Below are 17,803 nucleotides of genomic sequence, written 5' to 3' on the forward strand. Positions count from 1 at the left end.
TTTCAGAACATTCTTTGGGAAGAGAATAAATAAACACTGGAGAAACGTTAAAATGCTGTAACCTAAAGAGGGTTATAAAGTAACCACCAGCATGTTAGACTTAAGTCAGGGGAATAGATCCACTGTGACAACTGCATATTACATTTGGTCAATATTCATGCCTTTATGCCTGCACTAATATTTTTTTAATTATTAGTAACCACTAATAATTGTACCAAGACGTAAGAGGGACTTTTGAAAGCTGCATGTTGATGCATGCTTGCCCCTTTAAAAGAAAAGAAAGTTAGTTTTAAACTGATTTAATAAATCTGTTACAATAATTATAATATGCTATATAAATAATTATACTATGTTATATAACAAAATAATAATTACAATAAATATTACAATAAAATATTACAAAAAAACCCCCAACAAATATTATAAAAATACAACTAATTCACTATCAACCTGTTTCTTTTCAAATATGACTGTAATCCTACAGACATTCTACCAGAAGGAAAATCAAAACAGAATATAGCTATTTCATCCAAATATATTGCAAGAATATTTAAAGATGTTAATTTAATGTAAGAAAGATTTTCTGTAAGATGATAATTTCCCCACTGATTTCAGTATAAAAATTACTAATAAAAAGAGCTCAAATTTATTAATATTCTGTATTTTTTTCCCCCTAAAAAATAATGGTGAAAACCTGCCATCTGCAATTAGGTACCTGGACAATCGATCTCTGCATTACATGAAGCTTTATTGTTAAATTCAACTGCTCATTTCATGGACTATTTCGTGCCTTTTCTCTGGTCTCAGTCTCTGTGTACTCTGTTAGCACAGCTGCACTGTATGAAACCATGGGGATATAATGGACTTTTTTTTCCATTCCTTCACTACTGCTGAGACAGCTTTTCAAGATACACAGTTATTTTTAAAGTCAGGGAAAAAGCAAGGCTAGTTTTCAGTTTGTGAGGCCACAGCGCCTTTTCTGAAGAAACAGTGAGAAAGTACCACCCAAATATCTTGGTCCACACAAAGATCTCAGAGATTTTTCATGAATAACTTGATACAATTCCAGGCTTAGAGGTTCCACCCATTTTTAAATGTATCATTCCCACACAGGGTGGTCTTGGAGAAATGAAAATTATTTCAGGCCCTTAGGTGGGTTCTTCTCATCTCTGACCTTAATTTCCTTCCCTGGGATGTGCAGTCCTGCAAAACAAGTTCTCTAAAACCAAGTCCAAATTAGAAAACTTTGGAGCCTCGACAAATGTGGCTTGGTCCTAAGGTACAGTAAACAGTGAAAACAGGAAAACATTTATTCTTGCTAGTTCTTGAAAATGCTTAATCCACAGACAAAGACCTCTGTGGTTTTCTTTCACTTTTGGTGAAATTTGCCATCCTTTTCTAATTCTTTTCAAGAATTAAGAGAACAAAACAAAACATGTAAGTTGTTTGGACTGAGCTGGATGCTCCATTAGGCTGTCTCAGCATTTCTCTCTGCCTTGTGGTCTGCAGTGTCACTCTGTGCTGGCACTGACCATTGAAAATTGACTCATTGCTGAGATTTGTTAGGCCTATTGAGTGGATCTGGTCAGAAAAATAACATTAACACCATGGTGTCCTGCAATATATTATTTTCATCATTCCCAGGCTTAAAACTGCACAGGTCAGGCAGGGCAGACCCCAGTAACGCCTCTGCCCCTGACCTGCCAGAGTAACACCAGCAACGTTTGGACTGAGTCCCACCAAGCCTTCCCACGGGTTTCCACAGGGCCAGGGAGGGACTTGCCCTTGCTCTATGCCTTTGCTGATGATACACATCTTCCAGACAACAAAATCATCCATCTAATTTTTTTTCAGCAATCTTGTGGTAACATCTCTGTTCCCTCAGACATGTGCAGAATCTTCCGAAATCCCAGCCTGCCAATTTGTTATTTGCATCCTGACTTTGCAGCACGAGCAATGGAAAAGTTTTGCTCAGAAGACTGCCATGCTTTGCACGGGCTTCCAAGGACAGCAACATCACCGAGGTTTTCTTGCTTCAGTTCTCAGAACTGTCAGACAAGGGGAGATTTTGTTTCATCAAGAGAGGAGCCGCGGTGATAGCAAGGAATGTGTGATGTGGCAGCCTCATCCTCATGCCACTGTTCCTGGGATGCAGCCGGCTGACAGCCAGACAGCGAGTTAAAAGCGTTTTATTGTGGATGGATTCTCATAAATTCCAGTTGGGGTGTCTTTGTGAAGGCAGGAATTCGTCAGCCCCTTGCACGCACACTCACTCCCCTCGCCACAGGCCACGGAGACATCTGCTGCTGGCTTTGCTTTCCCTACACATCTCTCTGAGACAGTCATGCACACCCACAAGATGGGCACCACAATGTCCTGGCCCACAAGGGGTTTTGCTGTTTTCCCCCCTCTTCCACGCTAGGATGAAGCTCAGACTTTCAAAGCTCTTGGGAGAGAAGCAAACAAAAGAACAGAAAAGCAGGCAGAAATCCTAACCCACCCTGGCACAGCTTATAGGGTTTCTTTCCAGTGATGGGAAGTGTGGACTGAGAGCACAGACTCACATAACCAGGTGACACCATGGACACAACGTCATTCAACATGGAAAGCATAAATATATTTCACTGCAAAAGAGAGTAACTGCAAAGCAGAGATCAGAGTGTTCGATTCTCCCCATACTTAAACTTAATCTGAGGTGCTTCAGGCTAAGTGCTGTAAATTACTCAGGATGAATTTGAGCTCAAGAGACAGCAAAAGAGAAATCCCTGATCACTCCTGTGAAATCCCTGATTATTCACTCACCTGATCAGCTTAATTATAATGAGGTTATTTTATTTAGGAAGTAGTTGCCTTAGGCCTGTACACTAAAGTTAAAACTTCTTAACAGAATTTGGAAACAAATTTGTTTTTTCATTTTTTTGCACCAGAGTCAACTACATCTCATGAGCACTTAAATTAGGTTAAGTAGTTAAATTAGATTACAGTCCACCCCAAACTTGGATGGTATCTCTCTGTGCTCTGAATCCACGTCAGACTATTTCTCTGGGAAGAATCACTATTGCTCAAGAACTGTAACCTTAGTTTGAAAGTGAATTTAGACCTCAGTATACACACATATATATGTACAACTCTGTGCATAAATGAAATGAGAAGTTTGTGATGTGAAGCCATTCACATGGTAATGCTTTCCTTCCCACTTTGAGAAACTATAAAAAAAGAGGAACAAGTAAAACTTTTTTATCTATCCTGTTTCATTAGAAGTGAAGTTGGTCTGAGGCACAGGAGAAAAAATTCAAGCTTTCTGCACTTTAGAGGCTGAATTTGCTGAAAAAAGAGAGGGCAGCTGTAACATTTGTAACGTGTCATTTCCACATTTTCATGTGAATTCTTTCAGAAAACTCAAAATGTTTCATTTCAGCATTTTCTGAACAAAGCTTCTAATTTTTTTTAGTCTCCAGACTTTCAAAGACTTACATGCTACAAAGTGGCCTTTTTTGTTCAGAAATTGATCTCAATTAAAAAGAAAAACCCAGCTAATATATAAAAATGACAAAACCTAACAAAACCCAATTCCTGCCTTCAAAAGCATCCTCAAAATGTTCCATTTCAAATGGCTCTGAACTCTTTTTTCCCTTCTCGATTTCTTGGTTCAGTTCTTGAATTGAATAATCCTTTGTTTATGCATCTTTTATGAAAACTCTGAGAGCTGCACACTCCAGCCCCAGAGGATGGGCTATGCCCTCAGAGGAAGGATGGGTTGACCCTCCGGTCTTGTTTCCATTTTTCACATAAATAGCAAATAAGAACCTTCTTTGCTCATGGTACACAGGCCTCACCTCAGGCTCTATTCCCTAAATCTCCACAGTCTCATTAGCACCACACCAATTAGTGCTAAGCTATTTCTGCCTGGGTGGTTCAGCTTAAGCCAAATGGTTACAATACAGATACCTTTGGTGCCTCGCTGCCTCATGGAAGTGGCACTTCAAACTCCTGGGATAGAATCCCTATCCCATAGGTCTGGATGAGCTTTTCCCTGCTCAGGCATCCTGGTTCAACACGGGAGCAGAGAGATATGCAAAATGTCCTGGAACACCTTGAAATCTCCTTCAGAGGTGAGAGAAGCCTTCACATTCAAATTACAACTCTGTATGCCCATGCAACACCCAAAGGCTTGCTACATAAAGTTAAAATGTTTTATTGTCTTATAATAAAATTTTGACTGCTGAGTTTGCAATGAATTTTAAGGAGTTGACTGACAAAAAATACCACCAAACTGGCTGCTTGATTTGATTCCACAGTAGAGCTACAGCTAATATACAACTGTTTGTATCTTGCTCATTTACAATCCAAATCGAGTTCTGCTCCCAGTTTGTCTTCCCCGGGAATTAATTTCCCTTCTTTGCTGGATCCTCCAGAGAGAACATGTATCTGCAGAAATCCATATTCTCTATCATATCTTAAAAACTCTCTACAGGGACACAGCTGAGCAAGGCACCAAATGCTTCGCTTGAGGGACTACAACATTTCCACTGACTTCAGACTGAAACTAAGGGCAGATTATTCACTGTGTGCCTGGTGCTGTTTCCTGCAGTTCCCTCTGATGCTCTGAAGTTGGGTCCTGGCCAAAGTGAGGTACTGGGTGGATCACAGATCTGTGCAAGCACAGCAACTTGTGTTCCTGAAGTACCTTGTTCAGTCGAGGCTCTTACAATTGCAAGACACAGATAACGTGGGCTCATAAGTAGCTGCTATCACCAGAAGGAGAGAGACACAGACCACTTAAGTCCAGCAGCAGGCATAAGTGTGGAACCAAAGAGCCATAAGATGACCATGTCTGCAAGAGACTCCACATCTCTGAGACACGAAATCTACTTTTCATCTCTGTAGCCGACACTGCAAAACATCTGATCTGCTCAGCCATTGATGGCTGCTGAGCTAAAAAAAGGAACACAGAGACACTCCTTCTCCAAAATATTGTGAGGGCCCATTGGCCTTGCCCATATCACAGTGCCTGAGTGTTTCCAAGAAAAGAACAAGACAGTTGTCAGAGTCCCTATTCAGGCAACACTTCAGCCTGTCTGTGGGCATTTTCACTGCACAGTAATGGACAGAGCCCTCGAAACGTGATGAAGGCAGAAGAGTTCTCCCTGCAAACCCCACTTACTTTAATGTCTAATGCTGTTCTGTCAACTCCAATGCTAATGGACTTTACATAACCCAGTGTCACAGAGGGTTCCCTCTTTGTATCAAGTCATGCTGATGAAGCTGCCTCTATCAAATGATCATTTCTGTCTGACAAAGCCATCCTTCACTAAAATTCTTCATTAACAAAGCATGCACATTGCTGCTGAAATCTAAAGGAAGAAAAGAAGATTTTATATTCTCTTTTTGAGTTTGCTAATTGAAACTTATGAGACCAGACCTTGAATATCTATGAGGCATCTGAGGCCATAGGAGACACTGATTTTTAATGAACTCAGGCAAATCTCACTGTCTAGTTATAAAGAACAGGCTCCAGGTCTTCCTTAAAACAGGAAAACTTGCATTGACCCCAGAAAATACCTTTCCTTCACTGAAGTGTCTATGATTATTATTTTTATTGGAATACTTAAGAACCCCAGAACTAAATTATGCATTCTTTAAAAACTTCATCTTAGCAAGCTGGCAGGCAAAAGTTGTGAGACAATGACAGACAGTACAAAGGTTACAGCCCCTCCCTAACTCTGTTGGAGACCTCATTGCACAGGAGCACTAGGGGCTCACCTACCTCCATTATATGTGAATATCTGTTTGTTTGCCTTGAAATGCTTTATCTAAGTGACAATTGTCCGAGAGGGTATCACAGCTGAGTACTTGTAGCGCTGCCTAGCTATGGAAAAACATGTAATATATCAAGTGGAACAGACGTCAGAGACTCATCAGAAGTATGCCTGGCATTCAGCACAGGTTCCAGCAGTCACATTAGCTTCTTATCACTGCACAGTGCTGAACACTGAGAGTGACCAAACTAGGACTTCTCATGAGGTGGTGCTGTAATACAGCTCAAACTGCAGGAAAATCGATGCTGTTGAAATGATGCCCACGTGAGATGTTTTAATTCAACTGCAGGACGACACATCTAGCTCTCTCTCTACAATGAGACTGAGTGCTTAGGGCTGCCCCACAAGCCTGTTAATTCTGAACAGAAGGGGAGGCTACTCTGTCCCTCTGTTGCCCTCTTTATCTAGGAAGAATTCACCTTGAATTGACAGCCAGTCAGAACGGAATTATCCCAAGTAGCACACAGATCAACAAAGACTGTGTGTCCTTATTTATATGAAAATAAGCATGATGGAGTCAGGCTTTATGAGGAAAGGCTCAGCCCTTTTCTATACACCACAGTCAAACAATTAGGGAACCTATAGAACTCATCAGGTCTGCCCAGGGCTTCTTGGAAAGGCTGGAGAGGTAAAGAAGGAGGCAAGTGTACACCAGTAGTGAAAGAAGAAAACAAAATCAATCTCCAGCTCCATCACTTCATTTAAACCACTTCTGGTTGCCTGTGGATTTCATTTGATGCCTTTCTCTGACACGACTGGGAATTGACCATTCAGCAATGACTACAATCAGTATGAATGCTGGAATACATAGAAATTGCCCTAAATTCATGGCTACATTTGTGAAACAAACAAATTATACCCTTGTTACCTCGCTTTCTTTCAAGTCGAGGTCCTTTCTCCTTAAGGAGAATGTTTCTAAAATTGTCTCAATGATTTAAAACCTCAGTGCCTGCTAAATGTCAATGGAAGCTGCAATTCCCACCTAAAACTTAATCTGCATACAAATTTGATACAAATGCAAAATTACCATTTAACATTAGCAAGAAATCTCATCCCTCCAGGGAAGAAATATGATCCTTTGTCAGAAACTCAAAGCGAGGTTTGTTTTGACAAAATGGTGGCGACGGTGAATTTCTATCTACTGCATTCACTGACTGTAGGTCAACAAGTGGAACCACACCCTGCTCCTGGCAAAAGGTCTTCAGCCTAAGAGGTGCCATGGAGGAAGGATAGAGGCACCCAGCAAAACCAAACTGGAGTTAGAGGCGAGGACATAACGAGGTCCTTCAGACCTGCACCTGCCAGAACAAGAGAAGCAGAGGGAGAACCACCCATTGATCCGATCAAATCACCACCAGTACTGCCTTGGTGTTACACAGCCTTGGTTCTTAGCATTGCCGGTTTCAAAAACCAGCTTTTTCTCTCCAAAGTTCATGGAGGGACTTTTGGATCATCCTTGTGATGGAATATGATACCTTGACTCCGCGGGTGTTAGGAATAATTCCTTAAAATTACTTCAAATGCCACAAATGCAGGCAGTGTTACAACCAAAACCTACTGCAGCATCAGAGATTTACTGCTCTCTTTGTAGAATCACAGAATTGTTTAGGTTGGAAAAGTCCTTTAAGACCATTGAGTCCAACTGTTAATCCAGCACAGCAATGTTCACCACTAAACCATGTCCCCAAGTGCCACATGTACACACCCTTTAAATCCCTTTAGGGATTGTGACCCCACAGCTTCCCTGGGCTGCCTATTCCAATGCGTGACAACCCTTTCTGTGAGGAAAATTTTCCTAATACCCAATCTAAACCTCCCTGGCACAACTCGAGGTCCTTTCTTGTTCTCCTACCGCTTGTTATTTGGGATAAGGGACCAACTCCCACCTCAGTAAAACCCTTTCAGGTAGCTGTAGAAAGCGATAAGGTCCCCCCTGAGCCTCCTGTTTTCTGGGCTAAACAACTCCAGTGAGGTTATTTCTAGCAATGTTTTCTTTCCCTTTCAGAAACCATGAGGAGACAATACCACAAAAGTATTTGAGATCCATGTGAACCTTGTTTATCCACTGTGGATTGGGATTTACATTCCAGGGGTATAATGAACCCAGAGACGCAAAGATGTGGGCGCACAACGTTATTAAACCCTTGAAGATTATCCCAGTCTCACTCAATAACAGAACCTTTCCTTAATGACTCTGGCATGGATATGAACTATAGCCTTTAACAGAGCTCAATGCCAACAGAAACCAGCAACTCTGCTGAAGCTTTATCATTTTTCTTCAGTGGAGGGGGAAAGTGTTTATCTGGGAAGCATTTCACATCACAGACAATAGGAAACTGTTCAGCTTTCCACAAACAGGCTGGTGTGCAGCTTCCAAGCACTCTCCAAGGAAAACTTTGGAACACTGGCCACGTCTTTCCAGCATGGATTTAATGTAAAGTAGGTAATGCCCCACATCCTTCATCCTGATTTAGTCCTGCTTCATCCTCATTTCAAAGTGCTCACTTCAAACATAACACGAGGCTCATCTCTGAAAGCGCATTCTGATCACCGGGGACTCCAGATTGGTATCAGCCCTTCAAACATAAACAGGGATGTGCTGTCCTGGCAGAGGAATTTCTAGGACTGCCTTTATTTTTGCAAAAGTAATTTGGAAATATGATGCTGGGGTCATATGACAGGAGATGCAAATCTAGTTGCCAGACAGGGCACTGGGTACTAAAGCACTTGGAGCCTGTCAGTGACTTTGCTGCTGAAGTGCTACAGGTTAGCAGGAAAATGTTATTATTCCTGAGCTGACTGGAAATCAATGGAGAAAGGCTTCAGTGTGCTCTCTCCCACAAATAAACGAGAGCACCAAATTGGGTCTCCTCCTCTGCAAGCTGTCACCAGCAGAGAGGGGCACTATGGAATTAAGAACTGCTCTGATGTCCCACACAGCAGTAGGAACGGGAAATATCCCAAATTTAGTCCTTCTGTCAACTCTGGCTCTCAGTAGGACCAAATGTTTTCTGGCTGAAGTGACAAAAGTTATGCACACGGTGGGTACAAATTTACACTTAATTCTTGATTTTGATGAAAAATTCTGTACTATGGTGGGGCTACACAAGGCAGACAGATGGACATAGCCAAGTCCACAGTGGCCACGAGGGGGTGAATCCTCCAGGTGCTTCTGACCAACAAGAGCCTCTGACAGTGGCAGAAGATCCAGTTTTCACAAGCAGAACTACTGCATTATGTGTAGCTGCCCACCTAAGCAAGAGGTCATTGGGAAGCCCAGACAGTTCAGTTTCTGCCAGACACACCCTGTGTCCCAAACTTTCTAAATTTTCCCCCATGAATCCTGAAGCTGGATTTTTATTTAATTGGTGTGTTTTTAGCAATCACAATTGCAAGAAACTGTCTTTATTCAGGAAGTTCTTCCACCATATCACTTGACAGCCACTGTACCTACATCCATCTACAGCATCTGAACCACTTTTCCTCCCTCCTGTTTCTATTCACAGATCCATTTTTCATTCTTCCTGGAATGCAGAGCATTTGGGAGTATAGGTGGGAAATCAAAATCTTTCACCACCCACTAATAGAAATTTGTTTTATTAATTAACTTTGTGGGAAGAAAAAAATGAGAGAGAGCTGATCCTCTGCTCTGAAATCATGAATCACTGTGGAAGAGAAAACATGTCCTGTGAGACACCTGAGGCCACTTCAGACAGAATGAGTGACTGAGCTGCTTCCTTGGAAAGTCCTGAGTCATCAAACACAGCAGTTTAATCCCCAGGAAATGGGAAACACATTGGCATGGTGTTCACTTGTATGGAGCATGAGGTCCAGAGAAGGGTGAAACTCCAAAGATTCTTGAGATCAGTTTAGCTTGTGGAAGGATTTTAAAACCTAAATGCTTCTCTGAAGTATATCTGATCTGGATCTGGGTACTGTATTCCCAACACATGATTTCCTGGATGAATTAAACTCTTTACAAACTTTACAGACTGGATATGAATTTATTTTGACTTCTCATAAAAATGATTCAATGATCATGACACAAAAATGCATTCTGGCTTCTAAGGTATTTACTGTGACAAGCGCTTCATAAATTCACCATCCTTAATTTACTGTTATAAGAACTTACTCTTTTTGGCATTCCTGCTCCCTCTACTAGCACCTAACTAGGAGGAGGGGCTGACATACATGGATCTCAGGCTGACTCTTCACCATATTCTCCTGAAGGGACACCTACACAGTAATTTAGGAGCCAAAGCTGGGTTGTGTCCAGAATGAAGTCACCTGGCTTGGCTGAGATACCATGAGCTGTCAAAAGTAAGAATGTTCTGCACCAAAATGGGCAAGAAATGACCCAAAATCATACCCCATATATACATTAGAGTGACTTTCTACTCGTGGGGGCAACTGAAACAGGTTTCAGTAAATTTCACAGCTTGCCACAGTAAGATCCATCCACAGGGAGTCATTTGGTCATGCCACCAGTCATAATAGTATTCTGGAGGGCTTCTAACCCCATTTGGAATAAGAATATCCTTATGAACACCTGATCACTCATGGAAGATGACAGATGTACTTCTCAGCAAAATCCTCTGTAGTGCATCCTTGACTGTTTTTTCCTAAAGGACTATTATTAAAAGAACTTTAAATTAAAATGTCATTGAGAGAAGTCATTGACTTCCTTTCTCCCTGTTCCTTTTTTAGGAACTTGTGCATTGTAAAGAGCTCCCTGCAAGCTAAATTACTACACTCATGCTGAACCAAGCAGCTCTATTGATTGCAGCACAGCCCAGAGACCTCTTGTTGAAGGAAAAGAAGTCAGCTCTGGATGTGGAAAAGCTCTCTGTCCTAACGTGTGAGGTCTCTTTGCCTGACAACGTGATAGTGAAGGTAAGGGAAGTCGGCACTGCAAAGACAGAGTGACAGCAAACAGACCACAAACTTCCTCAGATAAACGACATCTTTCCAACCACACAATACCACTTGATACCTTTGTGCTCCTTGAGCTGTTACAAAGTGCAGCTGCACTTCAGCCCAGATTGATATCGCCCTCGGAGGAGGCCATCAATCCACAGGACAAGTGCAGGCTGAACACCCAAACAAAGTCATACAATCTCACTCTTTCAGGAGGGGATGGGTTGGTGCAGTTCTGTCAAAGGCTTAAAGGAGCCTAATGACACATCTCACAGAAACGACCAACCATCTAAAACTTGATTAGCCACCTAAAACCAGTCAGACACCTCCTGCAAGCAAGCTGGGCCAGTTGTCTAAGAGGCCCATGAGCACTACTCTGGAAAAGCCAGTCTTTTCACTTGGACTATAGAAGGCCTCTGCACAACTGGGTGAACATACTTTGAGTTTTCCACCAGCTCCCCCATGGCTCCTCACAACAGAAGATGGGAGAGGATCAGCAACCATCTCCCATTAACAATGACCTCTAAAAGCTACTGGCACTGATGGAAGCCAACAGTGCAAGTTGGATCAGTTTTATCTCTAATAACTATAAACCAAAATTATCATCTCATACTCACGACCTGAGGTGAAAAGATCTGCGTTAGCATTGGCTGGAAGCAGAAAGAAGATGAAAAATCAGCTTCTCCTGTGGAAACAAGAACTCTAAAATTTGGCTAGGAAATAAGGTAAGAACTAGCTCTGAACTTTTGAAGTCTCCAAGGCTCTGTAAGTTTACTATTAGAGTTTATGGAGTATGAGATACAGATCTCCTAAAACTGATAGGCTGCAGAGCAGCAAAAAACCATAGAAACCTTAGCACTGGCTTCAGGACAGCTCAGCGAGCAAGCTGCCCTTCAGCAAAAAGAAGCAAGCCCAGCTTTCCCCAGAGGCCCCATTCCCAAGGAACAGAATTATATGGAATATGAAACAATTTTTTCAAAAGGAACCAGAAATTTTGCCAAGGATAAAATCTGATTATACACAAAGTGAATGTCCCACTGGGAGAACTAGTCAAGCATGAAATTCCTGAGAAGTTCTGTTTTCTTACTCCAACACCATGAACTATCTTGTTCTTTCCCAGTTTTTTGTTTGTTTTTTTTTTTGTAGCAAGTTGCTAAATTCCATTCTCTCAGAAGGTGTTCAGTGTCTAAAGGTGGCCTAAAGAACATGCAGATCCACTGTCCCTATGTAATGTGTTGCTCAGGAAGTAACAAGATAATTAAATTTCTATGGCTGAGAATTTGTAAGTTGAATTTGCTTCTTTATCACATTTTGGAGACCTTCTTCCATGTTTTTTCCCCTAAGAGTTACTTGGCTGGCTTAGGCTTTGTGGCTGTAAGGTAGACACAGAGACAATTAATTTGCAAAGGAGGACATTTTAAAGGTATACAGGAACACAAAAATGTAATGTGCGTATTTTCGTGGCTAAGTATTTTAAACATTGAGTAGTCATATTCTCCAATTTTAGATGAGGCAATAAATTCACCAATGCATGTAAATGAACCCTATTTAATCCCTATGCACCTCTTACTGTAAATTACTCTGTCAGAGAATGCCCTGAAAAAATGGATTCACTTTTCTTCTCAGGAGAGGGTGCTAGTGATGGGAGTATGATCCCCAGGCTCACATCAAGTGAAAGATCCAAAGGCCTACAAGAGGTTTAAGAAGAAATGCAGAATCCCAATGGGAAGATTATTCCACCCACATTAAAAAAGAAGGATGCATTTGCCCCTATATCAGAAGAGATGGGATCCAGAATCTACCTTTCTCAGTTCTTTTTTCCTCAATTAATTAAATAGTTTCCAACTAAAGTGTTACAAGTCTTGTAAAATTTTTTTTTTTACTTGTGTATTTTCTAAATGAATGTTTACTTTTTTCACAATAACTTTAACATTATCCCTAACACATTCCAAAAATTAAAAGCTATGCAGAGTGGATCAACCCTGACTAGCAGGCACCGGAAAGCTGAAGCTGTGCAGGCATCCCAAGGAGCTTGGCAACTGCTGGGAGATTCCTGACAGTTCTGCAGGCATCTGTAATTTTCTGGGTTCTCCAAAACTGGGTTTACCAAACTGGGGCTGTGGGGAATGTTATGTCAAACATTTTTTCCAATTCTGCTTATCACCTTGGGAGGCTTAGGGATCATGGTGGAGTGAAAAGGCTGCATCACTGTGTGGATGGAGTGTGCTTTCACCCCATGGGGAAGGAGAGCATTCCTAGGGGAGCAGAGACTTCCACCCTGAGGTAAAAAAGAGCAGCAGAGCCAGGGTCACATCTGTAGGATGCTATAGGAGAAGGAAGGGAGGAAGCTCTGCTTCAGACAGAAGGACAGGAGTAAGTCACAACAGCAAAGACACGTTGCTTCAACTGGGGCAGGAAGTGCAAACATAAGGCACAAGGGTAATTAATTTCTCCAGCAGAACTCTGAGAGTTTACAATAAACTCCCAAACTCTCAGACAAGCAGACATAAAAACTTGTGCTGAATTATTCCACCATCCTGAACTCCCTGATTCTGAAAGAAGGCAGCACTGATTCCATCCTTAGAGTGAGGAGCCTGATAAAAATGAGCATTGCTGCATGTTCCTCTGGCCAAGAGGACAGTGTGCAGCACATCAGGGCTTGGCATGTGGCAGCAGGTCAGAGCTGATTCTGAGAACCCAGCAACAATAGAGTCATCACAGACACAGGTGCTTCCTGGATTGATCTTGCAGCTTGGCTGTTTCCAGTTAAATATGAAGCAGCTGTGGCCCTTTATCTGCTCAAGTCACTGGAATCCATCTAAGGGGAGACTTTCTCCCATCTCCTCCTCTCTCCCAGCCCCATCCATGCAGCTCTGTTTTCTGAAGACAGAGAGGAGCAGGGACAGCCAATTGGCAGAACTCCACAGAAGAAAAAAAAAAAAAAAAAAAAAAGTTGTCTTTCTTATCTCAGGGTAAAGCAATGAGATATTGATTCAGTCACTAATTTTCCAGTTCCTTTATCTGGGGACAAGGATGACAGCCAGCAAAATAAGAAGCAAATATGAACGCTGCTGAAGGCTGTCACGCAAACAGATTCAGGACACTTCCCTCAGGCAACAAAATGAACAAATTAAGCCAATGTGAGAATAAGTTCTCAAGTGTTTATGGCATTGTTCTGCTGGATGAATAGAACAGGATTTCTTTTACAGAAAGGGATTGAGCTTTAAAGAAGGTGTTTTCAATAGTCAGATGGTGGAATTCTGGAAGAGACACAGGAAGGTCAACACTGGGCCACCAGGCAGATCAACAGGAGGAGCCAGGAGATTTCAGAAATCCAGTCAGTAAGAGTTCCCAAATAGCTCCACACCAGCTAAACGTACTTTATATAAACTTTTCTTTGCCAGTTCACTGATTCTGGAGCCATCAGACCCCTATATCTTGGCTATCTCTTCAAGCCAGACAAGATCTCACTTTATTTTTTCCCAGTACCTTAGGAAAGGGAGGATTTGGCTCAAATTTGTGCTTGTCACTAGACAACAGAAATGTGAGACTCTAGGTATTTAGTTTGGTTGGCTTAAAGAGCAGCCATTTCACAACCCATGCTTAGCATTTTGGACAGAGGAAGCCAACAATCTTCTGGATTTGTCCAGTCTGTATGCAACTGCAAGCATGAACAGCTTCAGCCTTTGTCCTGTTTCACTCTTCCCAAGGCTTTTCTCTTCCTGATACCTAGGAACAGTGCTAGTTATTTTTCACAAAAGGGATTCTCTTGTCCTTTCTAAAACCAAAATGGATGGCAGAGTTTAGACATCATACCAGACTATACTCCACATATTTATGGTAATGCTGCTGAATTATTGTTGAACAATAAAGATCAGACTACTAATCATGTCAATAATAGTAATAATCACACTGTTCTGGGAACAGAGAGATTAAAGAAAATGACCATTTGTTTTTTTGGCAAGGCAGTACTGGTGGTAAGTAGGACATTGCATGAGTGTTTTGCTGAAGTTACTTTCATATAACGGGGCTTCTTACTTAACCTGAGAAAAATTGTCCTGCAAATCACTGTCAAGGAATCATTGATATTCATCCAAAACCACCCTCAAATTCCATCTGATATACTTTCAAACATTCCTATGTGCCAGCTCAAACTGTTCCTCTTCTTTCTCCTGCATTCAGCCTGTCCACAATATTTCTTTTTAAATTCCCTTTGCCAAAACATAAGCATGCAGCTGATCAGTTTTTTTTTCCAACTCTGGCATTTTTTCCATGTGCTGTCCACCCCTCAAACTCCACATTAGAATCCATCTGATCTTCCCTGAACAATATCCAATTTTTCAATTGTCAATGCCAGAATGCAACACAGTGGGCTTGACTCCCTTATACAATTTATTTGGAAGTAAAGCAGAAATGTCTCTTTAGGGCTTGGGCACAGGAGAGAAATACCTCTTCATGTATGCCTCCACAAGAATCAAGATGAAAACACCTGCACAACTGTAAATCACAAAATAATTTCTGCTTTGCAAGCAGCTCAAAATTTGTTGAGCTTCTGTTTGTTTATTCTGTGTATATATTTTGTTACTACAGTCACTATGGCAAAATGGTTCCTCTTCTGGGCCTTTCAACTGCTTTTATTTAATATTTTAAAGAACAAAGGGAAGAGTGAAAAAAAAAAAGGCTAAACAAAAATGCAAGGTTCCTTAAGACACTCAATTACAGCAACATGATGATTTAACGTAAACATGAACAACACAACAATCATTAAGCTGTCGTGCTATCACAATGTTGTACTGTGTTTGGCTAGACTGTCATTTGCAGCTCACCCAGAAATCATAAAATACAAGCTATTCTACAAAAAAAAGAGACAAAATGGTTTGCAGCAGCCCCTTCATTTCTAAGGGGAAGTCCCAAGTACTTCTGATAGCTACAGCCCCAGTTACAGGAAAATGACAATACAGTCCCTGATGTGCAGTTTTGAGAGTCTTTTTTTCTTCTTAAGGCAGAAAGCTGCTTCTTGTGAGTATATTTAAATGCTCTTTATTGACAATTTCTATAGTTTTTTGCTGTTTCTGCACCTTGAGTAGTTCAGTCTGGTAGCAACTCTGGACTTTTTTGCCATGCAATTTATTCTTTCTTTATTCTCATCTAGGACTGGCAGACCTTCCTTATCATCAGACCACAGGAAAACTCACAGAGCATCTAATACCTATGGGGGGCCACCATGTGCTCTCTCTCGACTCCATCCATTCCTGCACAACCATTTACCCTTTAACAAAGTTCTGTATTTCAGTGTTCAGAGCAGACCCCACTGGAATTAGGTTTCTAGTCCAGGCCAACCTGCCCAACATGATGCTCTGGAGCTGGGAACAGAAGCTACCAGTGTGGGACCATTCAGCTGAGGACACACACATTGATCTAGGCAGAGTCCAAGCCCTCTTGCTTTCAGGTGCATTTCCCCCAGGGATTGAGAATTATAGGGAAGACATCACAAACAGGAGACACTGCTGCCAAGGTAGGGGAATGTGCACGTAGAGGTGCCCTGTCGCCCTGAAAATCAAACTTTCTGACATTGTTTTCTAAACACTTTCCCAGGAAAGTAACTACAAACATAGATGTTTATACATTCCATTAAAGATGTGTCTTTTGATGGACGTTTCTTATGGCCAGTGCGGTTGGGGAAGTGGTGACCTAACTATCCAATCCCTGGTCATTGCTGAGAATCTATAAATACTGAAACAACAGAATAAAGTTGCTTCTTCCTCTACCACACCTCCAGCAGTGTCTGTGTAAATCATTTTGTGTCTGACAGTGACAGTGTCACTGTCTCTGCAAATAAGTCAACATTTATCACTGGCTTTGAGTCAATTTTCCAGCCCATCCTTTATTTCAAGTTTGTGATGATGTGTACAGACATAGCCTAACACCAGAGAGCAGAGACTATTCTTGGACTTTTTTCACACTACTGCATCTTGAGTTCTTCTCAAGGGCTTGCAACAGCCAATAAATTAATAGTTTCACAATTTCCAGTTGAAACACTTTTCATGGGAAGATGATACTTTCAACTAAATGAAAATTGCTGAAGAAAGTGCCTGCTTCCCCCAGTGGAAAGTTTCTTTGTTAGAAACCTAGGAATGGTACACCTCGGCTGTTCTGCTCTAGTTTGCTCGGTTTTTCTGTTTTGCTATTTTTTTTTTGGTTGGTTTTAGTCAAAAATTTCCAGCTCCAGACTGTTACAGTGTTTACTGCTCCTCCCTGCACCATGTTGACTTTCCTCCCCCTGCCAAAGTGCTTCTTAAACCTCCTGAATATATTCTCTTCCTGGTGTGTTTAACAGCCTTTTCTTCCTCTTTCCCCCATTGTTATTTAAGACGATGCTTTTATTGCTCAACAGATTCCAAGAAGCATTTAGGATAAATGCTCTGTCAAAGAACACTTATATACAGTTGAACTATATTATATTCTATATGAATCACTGTGGATGTTTCCCAAACAAGGTTAGATCAGCCAGATTTTCCAACAGCTTTTAGATTACACACAGCTTTTTCAGACATGGTCTACTACCTCTGCCATTAATCCTCCTCATTGGGACTCACCTCAGTTTTGGACCATGTCACGTCTGCCCACCAGGGACAGGAGCATGCTGCTAACACTTTCTCCTAATGAGGATAACAATCCTATGACAGAATAGCCTTAGCCAAATTTTATCTGCAGAATGTAGGGGAAAGGCTGATTTTGCAAAGCTGGATGGTCTCTCACCAGCCCTCATGGTTTTATTATCTGTGATTTCTTCAGACAGAGACCTCATTTAAACAGCCAGGAAAAAGAAAAGTCTATGAGATGAAGGAAGTCTGTTTCACCAGCTAAGGACAATTTTTTGCCATATTTTATTTTATACTAATGAAGATTGCCAAGAGCCTATTGATCAGTCCTTCTTGCTTGCTTTACTTGACCAGATAGATGGAGAAGCTCAGGGAATACTGAATTGCTCTCTACCTGTCCAACACACTTTCAAAGGTGCATCTGCTACATTAAATGTGGTCTTTCAGGAAAAACTGAAATTCCAC

General features: G+C 41.4%; 1 protein-coding gene across 1 annotated transcript in view; it reads right to left on the minus strand.

The window, feature by feature from the left end:
* TRABD2B (TraB domain containing 2B) overlaps nt 1-17,803 on the minus strand; it is a 266,867-nt gene that overhangs the window by 24,841 nt on the left and 224,223 nt on the right. The gene's annotated exons all lie outside the window — the stretch shown is intronic.

Source organism: Poecile atricapillus, chromosome 7, assembly GCF_030490865.1.
Source record: "Poecile atricapillus isolate bPoeAtr1 chromosome 7, bPoeAtr1.hap1, whole genome shotgun sequence".
Classification (NCBI taxonomy): domain Eukaryota; kingdom Metazoa; phylum Chordata; class Aves; order Passeriformes; family Paridae; genus Poecile; species Poecile atricapillus.